This window comes from Rutidosis leptorrhynchoides, chromosome 4 (assembly GCF_046630445.1).
Source record: "Rutidosis leptorrhynchoides isolate AG116_Rl617_1_P2 chromosome 4, CSIRO_AGI_Rlap_v1, whole genome shotgun sequence".
In the NCBI taxonomy this organism is placed as follows: Eukaryota; Viridiplantae; Streptophyta; class Magnoliopsida; order Asterales; family Asteraceae; genus Rutidosis; species Rutidosis leptorrhynchoides.
This window is the reverse complement of record NC_092336.1, coordinates 93141298-93158742: the sequence shown is the minus strand read 5'-3', so window position 1 is coordinate 93158742 and position 17445 is coordinate 93141298.

Here is a 17445-nt window from a genome sequence, read left to right as displayed (position 1 = left end):
TGCAATCTTTCTAATTTGTTTCTATACTTGTATCTTGCATGAAACTTGACAATTTGATTCACATGCTACATAATCGAGTCGTAACGACCCATATGACTAATTGAACATCTTTGACCTATCGTGTTTACCGTTATTGATACGACCTATTTGTTTAGGTCAAGACTAGCATTGTCCTTTGCACACGTTACTTTATGAAGTACTTTTCATACGTGCACTCAAGGTGAGATCATAGTCCCACTTTTACTCTTTTGAACTTACATTTGGGATGAGAAAACATAAACGTTTCTTTTTACTAAGTGAACATAAGTACAGGAAAACAAACATTCTACATACGAGTTTGAACAAAAATCTTCAATTCGATTATCATTAGTTACACTTGTCGGGTGTAAGCGAGAACTTATGTTATATGGCCATATGGGTTTGACAAACCCTCATTCAAACGGTTCGCTACCGTTTACGAATGAAATATATTTTTGAGAAACAGTGTATGTTCTAACACTATTGTGATGGGGTTCTATGGAAGGAATGTTAAGTATTGATAATTGGGTGCTCGTGAAACAAACTTTTGGAATGTATTACTATTATATCAATGTTACAAATCTTGTGGTTCACTTGTACTTACTTACTTAAACCTATGATTTCACCAACGTTTTCGTTGACAGATTTCTATGTTTTTCTCAGGTCCTTGAACGTTTTGTGATACATGCTTCCGCTCATTACTTTTGATACTTGCTTGGATGTTGAGTATATACATGCATACATGGAGCATCTTTTGGCTACTTTTAAATCGTGTCGCATAGATTTCAATTGTACTTATAACTTTGTAACGTAACTTTTGGATGAACGATTCTTGTAAACTTGGGAACAAATCTTAACTTTTGAAATGAATGCGACATATTTTCGGTCAAACGTCATTTTAAAGACTTATGACCATGTAATGGGACCTAAGTAGCCGGCGCCGTCAATGACGATTTTTTCGGGTCGCTACAACGGATGGGTGGCTATCTCTCGGGTAAACTTCTCAGGCGTCGCGGAAACTTCAAACGTCCTCTTAACGTTGTCTCCCATCATAGCGTACCAATTGTTCAACATGTTGTCCGCCACGCCAGGCTTCTCGACCTGAGCACTCATAGATTCCGGCGCGGCTAGAATTAAATTCTCAATTAAGTCCTTTCGTGCTTCCTCTCGGGTTTTGCCAGAACTTTTACCAACGCCAGACGCCAGATGTGTAGAGCTTCGTGGTTGAACTTTGGACATACCCGTTGGCCTTTCGCCGCCTTTAGACATAAGTGACGGTAAAACGAATCCCCCTTTTGCCAGAAAACGTATCGCTTCTGCTCTGCCGATGGGTTTAAGTTGGCTTAAATTCATTTCCGGGTTTTCCGTCTCCTTGGCGTCACGCCTATTGGCCTCATCATCATCGTCAAATTGCAACCTGGTACGCTTGATGGAGTCGTCTGGTGTCTCAAAAGAGCTGTCGTCGTTGGGATTCAAAGGGTCATACGGTTCTTTGCCGGTGTTGGCTTTTGGTGACGGATTGGAATCGCCTGTCATCTTGTGTTAAAAGTATTGATCAAACGGTCCCACGAATGGCGCAAAATGATCAAGCCAAAATTGACTTGAGTGCAATTAGTTGAATGACTAACCTTCGGAAGGGTTTCCTTCGGTTTGCGTGATGAGTATGAGGGGTGTTGTGGTGGTTAACTTTTGCTGAGCCTCCAAGGTGAGCTTAGAAGAGTAATCAGCTGTGGTAAGTGTAAATTGTTGATTGATTGCTAAATGTGTGATTATGAGCAGTTGATAATGCTAAAAACGAACGTATATTTCATAGCATTATCCCTCAAGAAAGACAAGCTTTTAGTTGCAATTGTTCTATTTACAAGTGATATTCGTTTAAATAATAAAAGGTGAAGACAAAAGACAGATTCGACGAATTGAAGACGTAAACGACCAAAAAGCTAAAAATTACAAAGTACAATCAAAGTGGTTCAAATTATTGATGAGAAACGTCTCAATATTACAAGAGTACAAGACGCAATACGCAAAGTACAAGATATTAAATAGTACGAAAGGACGTTCGAAAATCCGGAACCGGGACTAGAGTCAACTCTCAACACGCGACGCAACGGAGCGAAAATTACAAGTCAACTATGCACATAAATATAATATAATATTTAAATAATTTTTAAAATTATTTATATATTATATTTATTTATTAAACCGTCGGCAAGAAGTAAACAAAATCATGTGAGCTGGAAAAGCAGGCCATCCGATCGCATGGCCTGGAAGTGCAATTTCCATGCGATCGCATGGGTCATTTTTTCTGGCCACACCCCTATAAATTCGCAGTTTGGTGATCGAACAAACACATCTTTTTCTTCTTCATCAAACAACGTATATATATATATATATATATATATATATATATATATATATATATATATATATATATATATATATATATATATATATATATATATTATAATTTTAATTTTAATAATAAGGGTATGTTAGCGAATGTTGTAAGGGTGTAAGTCGAAATTCTGTCCGTGTAACGCTACGCTATTTTTATTTATTGTAAGTTATGTTCAATCTTTTTAAATTAATGTCTCATAGCTAAGTTATTATTATGCTTATTTAAGCCGAAGTAATCATGATGTTGGGCTAAATATTAATTGGGTAATTGGGCTTTGTACCATAATTGGGGTTTGGATAAAAGAACGACACTTGTGGAAATTAGACTATGGGCTATTAATGGGCTTTATATTAACTAAATGATACCTCGTTAATTTAATATATAGACTTATAATTTGATGTATTTATATATAACCACATACGCTTGACTGGGTACGGTGGGCGGGATATCTATAAATACCAATAATTGTTCATTTTACCGGACACGGAACTGGATTAAAAGTTAATGGACTAGTTGAAACAGGGGTGGATTACATTCAAGGGTAATTGGTGTAATTGTTAACAAAATAATAAAACCTTGGATTACACGCAGTCGATAACCAGGTGTATTCATTAAACATAGTATTAAGACCTTGTTACAATTCGAATCCCCAATTAGTTGGAATATTTGACTTCGGGTATAAGGATAATTTGACGAAGACTCTCGCACTTTATATTTATGACTGATGGACTATTATGGACAAAACCGTATAGACATATCAAATAATCTAGGACAAAGGACAATTAACCCATGGTACTAAACTAAAAACAACACGTCGAACATCATGATTACGGAAGTTTAAATAAGCATAATTCCTTTATTTCATATTTTATTGCACTTTTAATTATCGCACTTTTATTTACTGTCATTTCATATTTAATTGCACTTTTAATTATCGTACTTTTTAATTATCGCAATTTTATTTTATCGCATTTTTATTTATCGCACTTTAATTATTGTCATTTACTTTACGCTTTAAATTAAGTCTTTTATATTTTTAATATTTTACATTAGGTTTTAACTGCGACTTAAGTTTTAAAATCGACAAACCGGTCATTAAACGGTAAAAACCCCCTTTTATGATAATAATACTACTTATATATATTTATATATCTACAAATATAGTTTTAAAAATATAGCGTTAAACTTGGCGAGTTCCCTGTGGACGAACCGGACTTACTAAAAACTACACTACTGTACGATTAGGTACACTGCGTATAAGTGTTGTAGCAAGGTTTAGGTATATCCATTCTATAAATAAATAAATATCTTGTGTAACATTGTATCGTATTTAATAGTTTTTCGTAGTAAATATATAACTATTTTGTATACACCTCTACGCACATCAAGTATTTTTGGCGCCGCTGTCGGGGACACTAAAACGCCGAAAGCGCAACGCTATATAAAAAATAATAATTTTAATTTACTTTTGTAAAAATACGTTTTAATAAAAAAAAATATAAAAAGAAGAAAAGAAAAACAAAATTTATATATTTTTAAGAGTTTGTTATATATATATATATATATATAAAATTATAAAGTTTCTTTATTTTAGTTTTTTTTTAAATATAAGTTTTTATTTATTTATGTAAATATTTTATTTAATATTAAAAACAGAAAAAATAAATAAATAAGAAAGTATACGGGCCACTACACTGTAGCAGCCCAATATCTGGCCCAGTTTTCTAGTCCATGCGATCGCATGGAACCGAAAGCAAAATTTCATGCGACCGCATGAAGTGCTCTGACACGCCATATCTGATCCTAGTACTGCATTAATTACGGGTTAATTATTATTATTATTATTAAAACCCTAATTAGGGTTTATTAGTTAATTAATTTCTAATATTAATTTAGTTTTTAGATTTAATTTGTATTTTTAGTTTTAATTAGTTTTAATAAATTATAAAATTAATACTTTTATAAAATAAATAATATAAAAATTGTACTTTTTACAACTTTAAGTTTATTTTTATATTTTGTATCTTTTTATTTGTTTTAGCGTAATATTTGTATTTTTCGTTCGTATTTAGTTTTAAGTCATAGTTTTTGCCATAATTATTTTTATTTCTAGATTTTTAGGCTTTGCCGTAAAATCCCTTAAGTGCTTTTCCTTTAGACTAAGATTTATGTGCTTTAGAATTTTGCGACGCCGTTTTTAGATTTTAGTACTTTTTAAGTTATTACCGTTTTGGATATAGTATTCCTTTTAAGCTTTAATACCTTTAGACGCAAATTTTAATTCTTAGTTTTTAGACTTTTAAGTTTCAATGCGCTACGTTCTTTTTATTATTTTTTGACCTTTTTTTTTCGACGTTTTCCGACGCGCTCTTTTTCTTTCTTATTTCTCAACGCTCTAAAGACTTAGAATTTTTTCTATTTCTTCTCTAAAATTTCTTTAAACTTCGACGAAGAATTATTTTAAGTGGTTAAATTGATAGACATCCAAAATTTTCTGGTTCGTAGTAATAGTTGGATTTGTTAGTGGCGAGTTGTGGGCTTCCGATTTAAAGGGTCCTGCCTACCTGCTGCATCTATTGGCTATTCGAAACGTGGGCAAAATCAGAAAAGTCTTTTAACTTGATAACTTATATAATTTTTATTTTTAAAACTAATAGGAAATTCAGTGAATGCACCGAGCAAAGCGTTCACCACCTTTTATACGTTCACCACCTGTAACTCGATCAAGACATTTAGCCAATATTGTCGCCGTTGATTTTTCTTTAGAATCGTCATCCAGTCGACCAAGTACTCCAATTCAAATTTCCGATAATCCATTTTTTGAACCCGACCTCACAATTGAGAATCCGGAGGATATTCAGGGACAATTCAGAGATCCTGAACCACTAATCTTTCCTCCGGAACCACCAATCATTCAAACGGAGATTGTCGAAGAACAACCCATTAAATCAGAATCCTCTAGTGATTCTGATTCAACAAATTCAATCATGGAGAATCTGAAACCTCTAAGTATGGAAGACCGAATGCGAGCTAAACGCACTGGCCAAGGTCACGCAATTACTCAACCTGACATTAATGCGCCAGATTATGAAATCAAAGGACAAATCCTACACATGGTAACTAATCAATGCCAATTTAGTGGTGCGCCGAAGGAAGATCCAAATGAACATCTTCGTACCTTTAATAGGATCTGTACTCTATTTAAAATCCGAGAAGTGGAGGATGAACAGATATATCTCATGTTATTTCCCTGGACTTTAAAGGGAGAAGCCAAAGATTGGTTAGAATCATCACCTGAAGGGGCGATTGATACATGAGACGTGTTAGTTGAAATTTTTTTTAAACAATTCTTTCCGGCATCTAAAGCTGTGAGACTTCAAGGAGAAATTGTTACGTTCACGCAAAAGCCAAATGAAACTCTATATGAAGCGTGGACAAGATTTGGAAAGTTATTAAGAGGATGTCCGCAACATGGTTTAGACACTTGTCAAATAGTATAAATATTCTACCAAGGATGCGACATCACTACAAGAAAAGACATCGATATAGCAGCTGGTGGTTTCATTATGAAGAAAACCGCAACTGACGCTTACAAAATTATTGATAACACTGCTTCCCACTCACATGAGTGGCATCAAGAAAAAGATATCGTTAGATCATCTAAAGCAGCTAGAGCCGATTCTAACCATGACTTTGATTCCATTTCTGCAAAGATAGATGCTGTCGAGAGACGAATGGAAAAGATGACTAAAGATATCCACTCAATACGAATTAGTTGTGAGCAGTGTGGAGGACCACATTTAACAAAAGATTGTCTCAGTATTGAACCAATAATGGAACAAAGAGAGAATGTTTCATACATGAACCAAAGGCCTGGAAATAATTATCAGAATAATTATCAACCGCCAAGACCAATCGATAATCAAAATCAGAATTATAACCGAAATGTTCCATACAACAACCAACAAGGTCCTAGCAATCAACAAGTATCTAATAATACTTACAATCAGCAAAGACCTATTTTTCAAAATAAACCACCACAAACCGATGATAAAAAGCCAAATTTAGAAGATATGATGTCAAAGCTAGTTGAATCTCAAACGCAGTTTTTCACATCTCAGAAATAAACGAATGAACAAAATGCTCAAGCATTTAGAAATCAACAAGCTTCTATTCAAAATATGGAACAAGAAGTAAGTAACCTAGCAAGGTTGATAGGTGAAAGAAAACCAGGAAGTTTACCTAGCGATACAAATCCTAACCCCCGGAATGAAACAGCTAAAGCCATTACCACAAGAAGTGGTGTTACACTTAAACCACCTGAAATACCTATAATTTCTGATGACGCTATTCCTACTCCACAAGAACCACAACTTGAACAAGATAAGGAAACAGAACCGGTAGTTGAAAAGGTTAATGAAGATAACACAGTTAAGGCTAAACCTTATGTTAAACCATACCAACCACCACTTCCTTACCCGAGTAAAATGAGAAAAGAAAGACTTGAAGTCGAGCAATCCAAATTCTTGGATATGTTTAAACAAATAAATGTAAATCTTCCTTTCATTGATGTGATTTCAGGAATGCCAAGATATGCTAAATTTCTGAAAGATCTAATCACAAATAGAAAGAAAATGGAAGAACTCTCGGCTGTTACTATGAATGCTAATTGTTCTGCAGTGCTGTTGAATAAGATACCAGAAAAATTATCAGGTCCAGGAAGTTTCACAATTCCTTGTTTTCTGGGTAGTCTTAGTTCAATAGAAGCATTGGCAGACTTAGGTGCTAGTATAAATCTAATGCCGTATTCACTATACGCTAAACTAGACCTTGGAGAATTGAAACCAACACGAATAAGCATACAACTAGCCGATCGATCAGTAAAATATCCTAGAGGGATAATGGAAAACATGCTAGTTAAAGTTGGTACTTTAGTATTTCCAGTAGATTTTGTTATTCTAGATATGGAAGAAGATTCTCGAGTTCCTCTCATATTAGGAAGACCATTTTTAAACACGGCTAAAGCAATAATAGACGTGTTTGGTAAGAAACTGACCCTAAGTATAGAGGACGAGAGTATTACCTTTTCTGTTGATAGAGCCATGCAACAACCGCAATCTGTAGATGATACATGTTATTATATTCAAACTATAGATTCACATGCAGAATTGTTAGAAGAATTTCCAGAATTACAAGGAACAGGAGAATGTTCTTTAGGAGAAGGAACTGAACCAATTGATGAAACTGAAATGTTAGCTACACTTATGGCTAATGGATATGAACCAACAACAGAAGAAATTCAAATGCTAAAAGAAGAAGACAGATATCGATATAAATCATCGATAGAAGAACCACCGACATTAGAGTTAAAACCACTTCCAAACCATTTGGAATATGCTTATTTACATGGTGAATCTGAATTACCTGTAATAATATCGTCTTCTCTTACTGAAAATGAAAAATCTCAACTCATTTATGTGCTAAAAGCTCATAAACCAGCTATTGCATGGAAGATTCATGATATTAAAGGAATAAGTCCTTCGTATTGCACACATAAAATTCTTATGGAAGAAGGTCATAAAACGTATGTGCAACGCCAACGAAGACTAAATCCTAATATGCAAGATGTTGTTAAGAAAGAAATTATTAAATTGCTTGATGCAGGTTTAATTTATCCAATCTCTGATAGTCCATGGGTAAGCCCAGTTCAATGTGTACCTAAGAAGGGTGGCATGTTTGTCATCACAAATGAGAAAAATGAGCTTATTCCTACTAGGACTGTAACAGGATGGCGTGTTTGTATTGATTATAGAAAATTAAATGACGCCACCAGAAAATATCACTTTCCCTTACCTTTCATTGATCAAATGTTGGAAAGATTAGCCGGAAATAGTTACTATTGTTTTCTTGATGGTTTTTCCGAATATTTTCAAATTCCAATAGCACCCGAGGACCAAGAGAAAGCCACATTCACGTGCCCTTATGGTACTTTTGCTTACAAACGCATGCCATTTGGACTTTGCAACGGCCCTGCAACCTTTCAAAGGTGTATGATGGCGATTTTTCACGACATGATAGAAGAATGCATGGAAGTTTTCATGGATGACTTTTCAGTCTTCGGTGATACATTTGAAACATGTCTAGTTAATCTTGAACGAATGCTTATTAAATGCGAACAATCAAATCTAGTACTTAATTGGGAGAAATGCCATTTCATGGTTAAAGAAGACATCGTTCTCGGTCATAAATTTTCAAAGGAAGGAATTGAAGTAGAGAGAGCTAAAGTAGATGTAATTGCTAAACTTCCACATCCCACCAATGTTAGAGGAGTTAGGAGTTTTGTAGGGCATGCCGGTTTTTACCGACGTTTCATAAAAGATTTTTCTAAAATTGCCACTCCTATGAATAAACTCCTAGAAAAGGATGCTCCATTCATCTTTTCAGATGAATGCATCAAATCTTTTAATATTCTTAAAGAAAAACTCACTAATGCGCTGATCATGATAACTCCAAATTGGAATCTACCGTTTGAACTAATGTGCGATGCAAGTGATTTTGCAATGGGAGCCGTTTTAGGACAAAGGATTGAAAAACGATTTTAACCTATTTATTATGCTAGTAAGACGTTACAAGGAGCACAAACAAATTACACAACTACTGAAAAAGAACTCCTTGCTATTGTCTTTGCTTTTGACAAATTTCGTTCATATCTCGTTCTAGCTAAAACGGTGGTCTATACTGACCATTCTGCTCTTAGATATCTATTTTCGAAACAAGATGCTAAATCAAGATTAATCCGTTAGATCTTACTCTTACAAGAGTTCGATATTGAAATCCGAGATAAAAAGGGAGCATAAAATCTCGCCGCTGATAATCTTTCTCGTCTTGAAAATCCTGAATTAGAAGTTCTCAATGAATCGGCCATACAAGACGACTTTCCTGATGAATATCTATTGAAGATAGATTATAATGAAATTCCATGGTTTGCAGACTATGCAAACTACTTAGTATGTGGATTCCTTGAAAAAGGATTGTCGTACCAAAAACGAAAGAAATTCTTTAGTGATATAAAACATTATTTCTGGGAAGATCCACATTTGTTTAAAAGTTGCCCCGATGGAATAATACGCCGTTGTGTATTCGGGGATGAAGCTAGTCAAATCTTAAACCATTATCACACATGACCAACAGGAGGGCATTATGGGCCTCAACTCATAGCAAGAAAAGTTTACGACGCTGGATTCTATTGGCCTACAATTTTCAAAGACGCACACCTTCTTTGCAAATCCTGTGATGCTTGTCAAAGGGCCGGAAAAATAAGTCAACGTGATGAAATGCCACAAAATGTCATTCAAGTATGTGAAGTATTTGACATTTGGGGTATTGACTTTATGGGTCCATTTCCAAAATCTCATAATAATCTCTACATTCTCGTTGCCATTGATTATGTATCTAAATGGGCGGAAGCACAATCCCTCCCAACTAATGATCCACGAGTTGTAGTCACCTTTTTAAAACGTCTTTTTGCTAGATTTGGAACACCGAAAGCTTTAATAAGTGATCGGGGTACTCATTTTTGTAATAATCAACTTGAGAAAGTTCTTAAAAGATATGGAGTAACTCATAAAATCTCTACTGCTTAGCATCCACAAACAAGTGGACAAGTTAAAAATACCAACCGAGCATTAAAACGTATTCTAGAAAAAACCGTAGGATCAAATCCGAAGGAATGGTCCATGAAATTAGAGGATGCACTCTGGGCTTTTAGAACATCCTACAAAACTCCAATTGGAACCACACCTTTTAGACTCGTTTACGGAAAAGCATGTCACCTTCAAGTAGAAATTGAACACAAAACATTTTGGGCTTTGAAGACATGTAATCTTGATTTACATGAAGCTGGACGTCTACGGTTAAGTCAATTAAACGAATTAGAAGAATTAAGACATGAAGCATATGAAAATTCGTTAATCTATAAAGAAAGAACGAAGAAATGGCATGATAAAAGAATCAGAAGTTCAAAAGAATTTAAGGAAGGAGATAAAGTTCTTCTTTTTAATTCATGATTCAAGCTATTTCCTGGAAAATTGAAATCAAGATGGTCTGGACCATTCATAGTCAAAAGAGTTTTCCCATACGGAACAATAGAGTTAATAAATTCAAATGGGATTGAATTTAAGGTTAATGGTCACAGAGTTAAACATTACATACATGGTCCGATGGAAGTTGACAATGAAGTCAATCATAATTTCACCACCCAAGAAAACCCTCAAAATGAAAACATAAATATGTTATCAACAACATATGAAAAATCAAAATTGGAAAATAGGGAGGATTCAAATTGGAGTGATGAAGAAGAATTCTTATACAAACCTCTCATTCCAAGAAACGAAGAAAAATGTGAACAAGAAGTTCAAATTGAAGTGAAAGAACCAAGAAAAGAACACCCGAAAAAGGTTTACAAACCAACTCGACTTACTAAAGTAGGAGACCCGGGCGAATTTATCATTTCTTGCTTGCTTAATGATGGTGCTATATATAATGGACTCGCAGATTTAGGAGCAAGTGCAAATATTATGCCTCTTTCATTATACAAAAGATTAGGTATGGGTAAATTAAAATCAACCAAAATAGGTGTTCAATCATTTGACCTAACCATTAAACACCTTGTTGGAATAGCAAATAATTTACTTGTTAACGTGGGAAGTTTGACCTTGGTTGCAAACTTCATAGTTATTAATATGGAAGAAAACCTTGATATTCCTCTAATTTTAGGTCGCCCATTTTTAGCAACCACCGAGGCGTTCATTGATGTAAGAGAAGGTAGAATGACACTTAGGGATGGTGATAAATCGATCACCTTTGTGAACCAAAAGTTTAGATCTCCACCAACCAAAATTGTTAAACCAATAAAAACACATAAGTGTGGGGAAGATGAAGAAACACTTAATGATGATCCGATCACAAAGAACCCCGTTGATGATACGAAATTAGATGAACCCATTTTTAACAGTTCAACGAAGAAACTTTATAAACAGATTCACAATGCTAGGATTAAGGGAAACTTTAAGTTATGTAACCGATTAGTATCCAATTTATCGCCAAAATAAAAGGCAATGTTAGTTGAATTTGTGAAAGTTACAGAGGAAATCAACAATTGGCTTGAAGTAAAAGTCAAAGATATACAAGTTGTTGATAGTCCAATTGAAAACGAAGTTAATCACAATTTCGACACCAAATCTAACTAAGTATGGGGATAATCGAATCTATTTAGGGTTATTTATATTTCTGTTAGAGTTAGATATTCTGTTTTCGTGTAGTTTCCAAAAATGGAATCCGTATGGTCTTTCCCTAGCAGACCCTAAAGAACTAGTCTTCTCCCCCCATTCTGAATTTTTATTTTTTTTTAGGTTTTACGAGATGAAGAATTCCTTTGATATGAACCATGGTCTAATGCTACACGCTATGATTACTAAACGTAATAATGACACACTTCCGAGTGAACTGGTATCATTCATAAGAGATAAAATGGACGGAGTAAGAAAAGAACGCAGGAAAGATCATCATAAAATACATTTTGGAAAAGGAAAATCAAAATCCGCAACAAAAAGAAGAGCACGACACCTTGAAAGATGTTATAAATGTGGAAAATGGTTACATGAAGGTAAATGTTCAAATAATCAAACATATTCAAATACCGAATTTGTTACTCTATGCAGAGAAGGATCGTTTATATGTTTAGAAGAAAAGATATTGAAGATTCAAGGTTATGCTTACGTAGCTATGGAAAATCAAATCACACGACTCTCCTATGAGTCGGCTAAAGCAGGTCTCTGAGAATTCTTTCTCGCAGGTAAGTATATACAGTTTTTATTTTTATTTTTATTGCTTTTAACCTTTTGATAATAAACGCTGAATCGTTCTCTATAAAGTATTAAATTAGTATTCAATAAAATTAGGTATGCGTAACCGAAATTATTGATATCATACAAAAATTTATTACATCACTGCGAAATTTACCGTTTATTCTTAAGGTATAAACATCTTTAATCAATCAACCCAAAATATTTCAGAAATTCATCAGGAGTAAAACTAGGTAATATAGCCGAAATTACTTTACCGAAAAGAGGGGCGTATATTTTTGATAATATTTGATTGATTAAAGTGGGATAAAAGACCAAAAAGATTTTTAATTTTATTTTTACTTTGTTTTTAAAATTAATATTAAATTATTATTGTAAACTTTTTAAAATCAATATAATTAAGTTTGTAAATATTTAAAAAAAATTAATAATTTTAATATAAGTTTGTATGTATAAAAACAAAAATATAATATAAATTTGGTATGAATTTTTAATTTTATGCAATTTAAATTTAAGTTTGGTGTGAATTTAAAAACAAAAATTTACTTTATTTCACTAAGTTAAAAATTTGATATTTAAAATTCGTCGTGAGTTGAAAACTAGGTCGTTGAACCGAAATTGCTCTACCCAAGGGAGGGACGAGAATTTTCATTATCATTATTTTTAAACCTTATTGAATTAAAGTATGCCAAAAACATTAAAAAATTCAAAAATCTTTACTTTTAAAACGACGCTTAAAAAGTAACAAATTTTAAAACTTTGTTGAGAGACGGACTAGGACAACGATCCGAAATTCCCTCACTCCTAAAACGAAACAAATTTTTAAAATTTAATTAATTATTTATTTTAGTAAGTATAAGGTTTAAAAAAAAAAAAATACCAGGACCCCATGCGATTGCGTGGGGTTTGGCCAGTAAAACCATGCGATCGCATGGTGTCAAAAAACTGGCCAGGAACAAATAGCCAACGAGCTGGTCTCTGTCTCACTCCACACATACACAAACACACGAACATACACTAAAAAACACCCCTAATTTCATCAATTTTTCACCAAAATCAACCAAATTTCTCGCTATAATCCGCTCTAATCATGAATTTGATAAGAAGTTTATCAAGAAGGGTAACAATTTCACCCCTAAACCTCTTTAAATTTGATTTTTAGTGTTCTTGATTAGAGCTAAATTGTTAGTATATTATGCATGTATAACCTAGATTGATGCTATTTAACATGATTTGAAGCCAAAAACTTTAAAATTTTTAGGAATCTAGGGTTTGTGTTCTTGAGCAAATTGGGGCTTTTTGATATAAACAGGTTATGGCCGATTTTTGTCATGAATTATTGCTAAATTAAGTAGTGTAACATGTTTAGGTAGCTAAATGATCCAAACTATGATCCTAAACATGATTTTTAGAATTAAAGTGGACTTTTTAGGTGTAAAATTCATGAACTTGATTAAATTGATGTAAATGCCATTTGAAACTTGTTTAATTGCTAGTAATGGTTATTTTAACATGTTATTTGAGTTAAATGCTTATGAACTTTGTAAACATTTTCATATATGCTTATTTGAAAAAGTGTAGAATTGTTAAAATTGTGAAAATGTGTAGAAGTTTAATTTTGATTAAACATGTTATTGTAATTGTTTCAAGTTGTTATTTTGCTAACATTAATGCATATCTGGATACACAAAATTTGTGTTTAATGTGTTTTGCAGAGATTTGCCAATACTGATGGTGCATCATCATCATCATCATCATCTAGACAACCTGCTCCAGAACCTGAACCAAAAATGCAATATGAACCGGAGCAACAACAGGAATAACAACAACAACCTGATCAACACGTTCCATATTATGATCCGCAACTAGAATATATTGATGCCTACGTAGTATTTCCAATGCATCCGATAGTACAACACCCAACGATTAATGAAGAACAGTTGCATCCTAATCTGAGGTTTGATCGAAGTTGGAGAGATTACCCGACATATCAAAGTAACAAATTCAAATTGGTAACTAAAAATGTAAAAGTGCCAAGGGTAATCGATTGAGAGCCTTTGGAAAGGGTCCAACTTGCTAACTCAGTTAGACAGCATCTGATCCAAAGGTATGGCAGCTCTTCTTTTTCCGATTGGAAACGTTTATTCACCATTCATAGGCCTGTATATAAGGAATGGTGCGTTGAGCTTATGAGTACTATAGAGTTAAATGCGGATGTAGTTAGATTAGATGATAGAAGTTTTCTTAGATTTATACTTGGCCGTAGGATGTATAGGATGTCCATGCTGGACATGGCCAGGGCTTTACAGATATATACGCCCGCTGAATTACTACTACCCGATTGTATGAATTTGATTTATCATGGTGAAAGGGTAGATAGGAATTTTGATGCTAACGCCGTCTGGAGGCGTATGTCAGATTATAATGTTTTTGGGCGGGCAGGAACACACACCTACGTACATATTCACAGAGCCGAGTTCCGTATAATTCATAGATTTCTGGCTAACTCGATTACACAGAGAGGTCACAACAAGGAGAAAATGACCTTACATGATTTATTCTACCTTAAGTGTATTCGAGACCCAAGAGGCTTTGTTAATATCCCCTACTGTGTTGGTTTTTATTTGTCTAAGATAGTGGAAGGAATACAGGAAGGGGGAATAATAGGAGGAGGTATTTTTGTTACTCTCATTGGAGAGTATTTGGGTGTAGATAGGGATCAAGGGGGTTCACTCTTGGTTTGTAGGGAATAGGATGATACTTTAGGATTGAAGGTCTATCAGGGTGCTAAGGTATTAAAGAGCAGACGCAATCAGGCAATACCATATGTTGGTAATCATCATCAGGTAGAGAGAGGTTCAGATGAGGAAATGGAGGAAGCATATGACATTAGGGATGTCATTAGGGAGGCTATGACTGACGTTTACCAGCGTGTAGATGAGGTAGAAATGACAAATGAGGAGAGACATAGACGGTACGAGCAGTGGCAAGCATTCCAGGCAATGACAACATGATAGATGGGACTATCATGAGTGTCAGATCATGAGTGAGCTATCACCTCAGGATCACTACGTACCGACCCGACCCGACCCGCTTACTATCTTCCACACCAGCCCGAGATGAGACCACCATATACTCTCTACGACCCTAACCAGGCCTACCAGTACACCTATCACCAACCATGGAACTCGACCGACGACATGAACTGGAACCCCTATCCAGATTGATATAGTTCCCGTTAGTGATTTTTATGATTTTTATTATTTCTATTTATTTATATTTAAACATATAATATTATGCTACTTTTATTGTAATGTTTAATATTTTTATTATGTTGTACTAATATTTTATATTTAATTTGAAAGTGAGATTTTAAGTCCCATTTCAAATTACCATGCATGTTTATATTTGTATTGTATGTATTTTATTTCATATACACAACAGGGTAAAACAACACATTTTCAAAGACTGGCATTAAGTTCAGCAAAAGCTACTAATTTTGACGACAAAATGAAAAACAAATGTGATGTAACAACAAGACGGAATGAACAAATGATGTGCACCATTTATCATTCAGCAAACAAACACCAATATGTTTGGAAACTTTGGTAAAATTTAATCATTTTTCTATGCTAATCACCCTCAATAATTTAAATTGTTACTGATTTCTTGCAAATGAGGGCATTGCAAGATCTTAAGTGTTGGAAGGGATTAAATTCTTTCGGATTTTTTAAAATTTTAACTTATACACTTGGTTACTATTAAAAATACTAGTAACGCAGTAGTTGTATTAGAATCTAGTGCTCTCTGATAATAATGAACAGCCCTAATTTTATATACTGACTACCTAATTCTAGTAAAATTTTTTAAAATTTTCAAATAAATGAATTCAAAATCATGTTTATACATATTTATGAACGGTAAAACTAGGTGTTAACACCGAAATTATTGTTACCTCGGAAAGGACATAAATTGAGAAACAACCCAAAATGTTAGAATTCATTTAAAATGGAATAGAGGACAATAAAAAGGCAAAGAAAGGAAAATAAAAGCCAAGTGTGGGAAAATTTACCAAGTTATTTAAAACATATATCACATATTTTTGTACAAATAACTGAAGATACTTTTGTTTTGGACAATTTTTTCAGTTTTACCCAATTTCTTATAATATATTTGAAAGAAAAGATGGATCTACACGATGAATCAATTCCATCATTAAAAGGAAGTAAAGTCTTCCGAAAAAGACACGCGCTTCTTGATTTAGGTCAGGAAGTTGTCGTCCAGACCAGTTGTAGAGTCTACGAAAAACCTTGAAAAGTTTTCTCAAAAATCAGCTGGAAATCCACGGACCTCATCATCAAACAGGGTCGCCAAGTGGTCAGACTTATTCTAACCATGAGTGGATCTGTCTCGTAAAATGGGGAGGGTGCCGTGCAAATTAGCTTGATAAGACTAATGAATCAGATCCCCAGAAAGGATAATCTCCTTTAAAGATCAAAAATCAGCTTTTAAGACTGATATTACTCAATCCTAGAGATTGACCTTAAAGATTGAGAATTACAAACTCATGGAATTCGATGATATCTAAACTCGAGCTTGAACGAGAAAATATTTTGATCAAAATTACAAATCGATTTGTTTTCTGAAAACCCTATTTTTAATGCGTTCATTACCATTGAACATAAAATCCTAGGAATTCACTTGGAATTCATTAGGTCACCTGAACCAAATCGGGTGTCAACCGTAAGAACGGTGGTTGCATAGCATGGTCAAAGACAAGACCTTGTGCCAGATCGAAAAACTATAGGGTGAGCCTTACTATTGCTCCTACAAAAGATAGTAATTTCATCTGATACGTTATAGACCATAATTAAAAGCATTTCATGGGATATTTCCATAACAGTTACTTGTTCAACGCTTTCCTTTACAACCGGATGGTAGTTTACCGAAAGGTAATATACAGAGTAAGTATACTGGACGTGTTGCTTTCCCAATACAAGGTTAGCAAGTGGGTGACACAAAACCATAAGTTTTGAGCTAAAATTTTCAAATCTGAAACCCACCAAACCCACAAAAACAATTTTGCAAACACCGGTGAAGGGTAATTCCGGAAAACTTTTCTAGGGTAAAATCTAGATTGAATTTTTAAAAGATCAAATGTTTTCA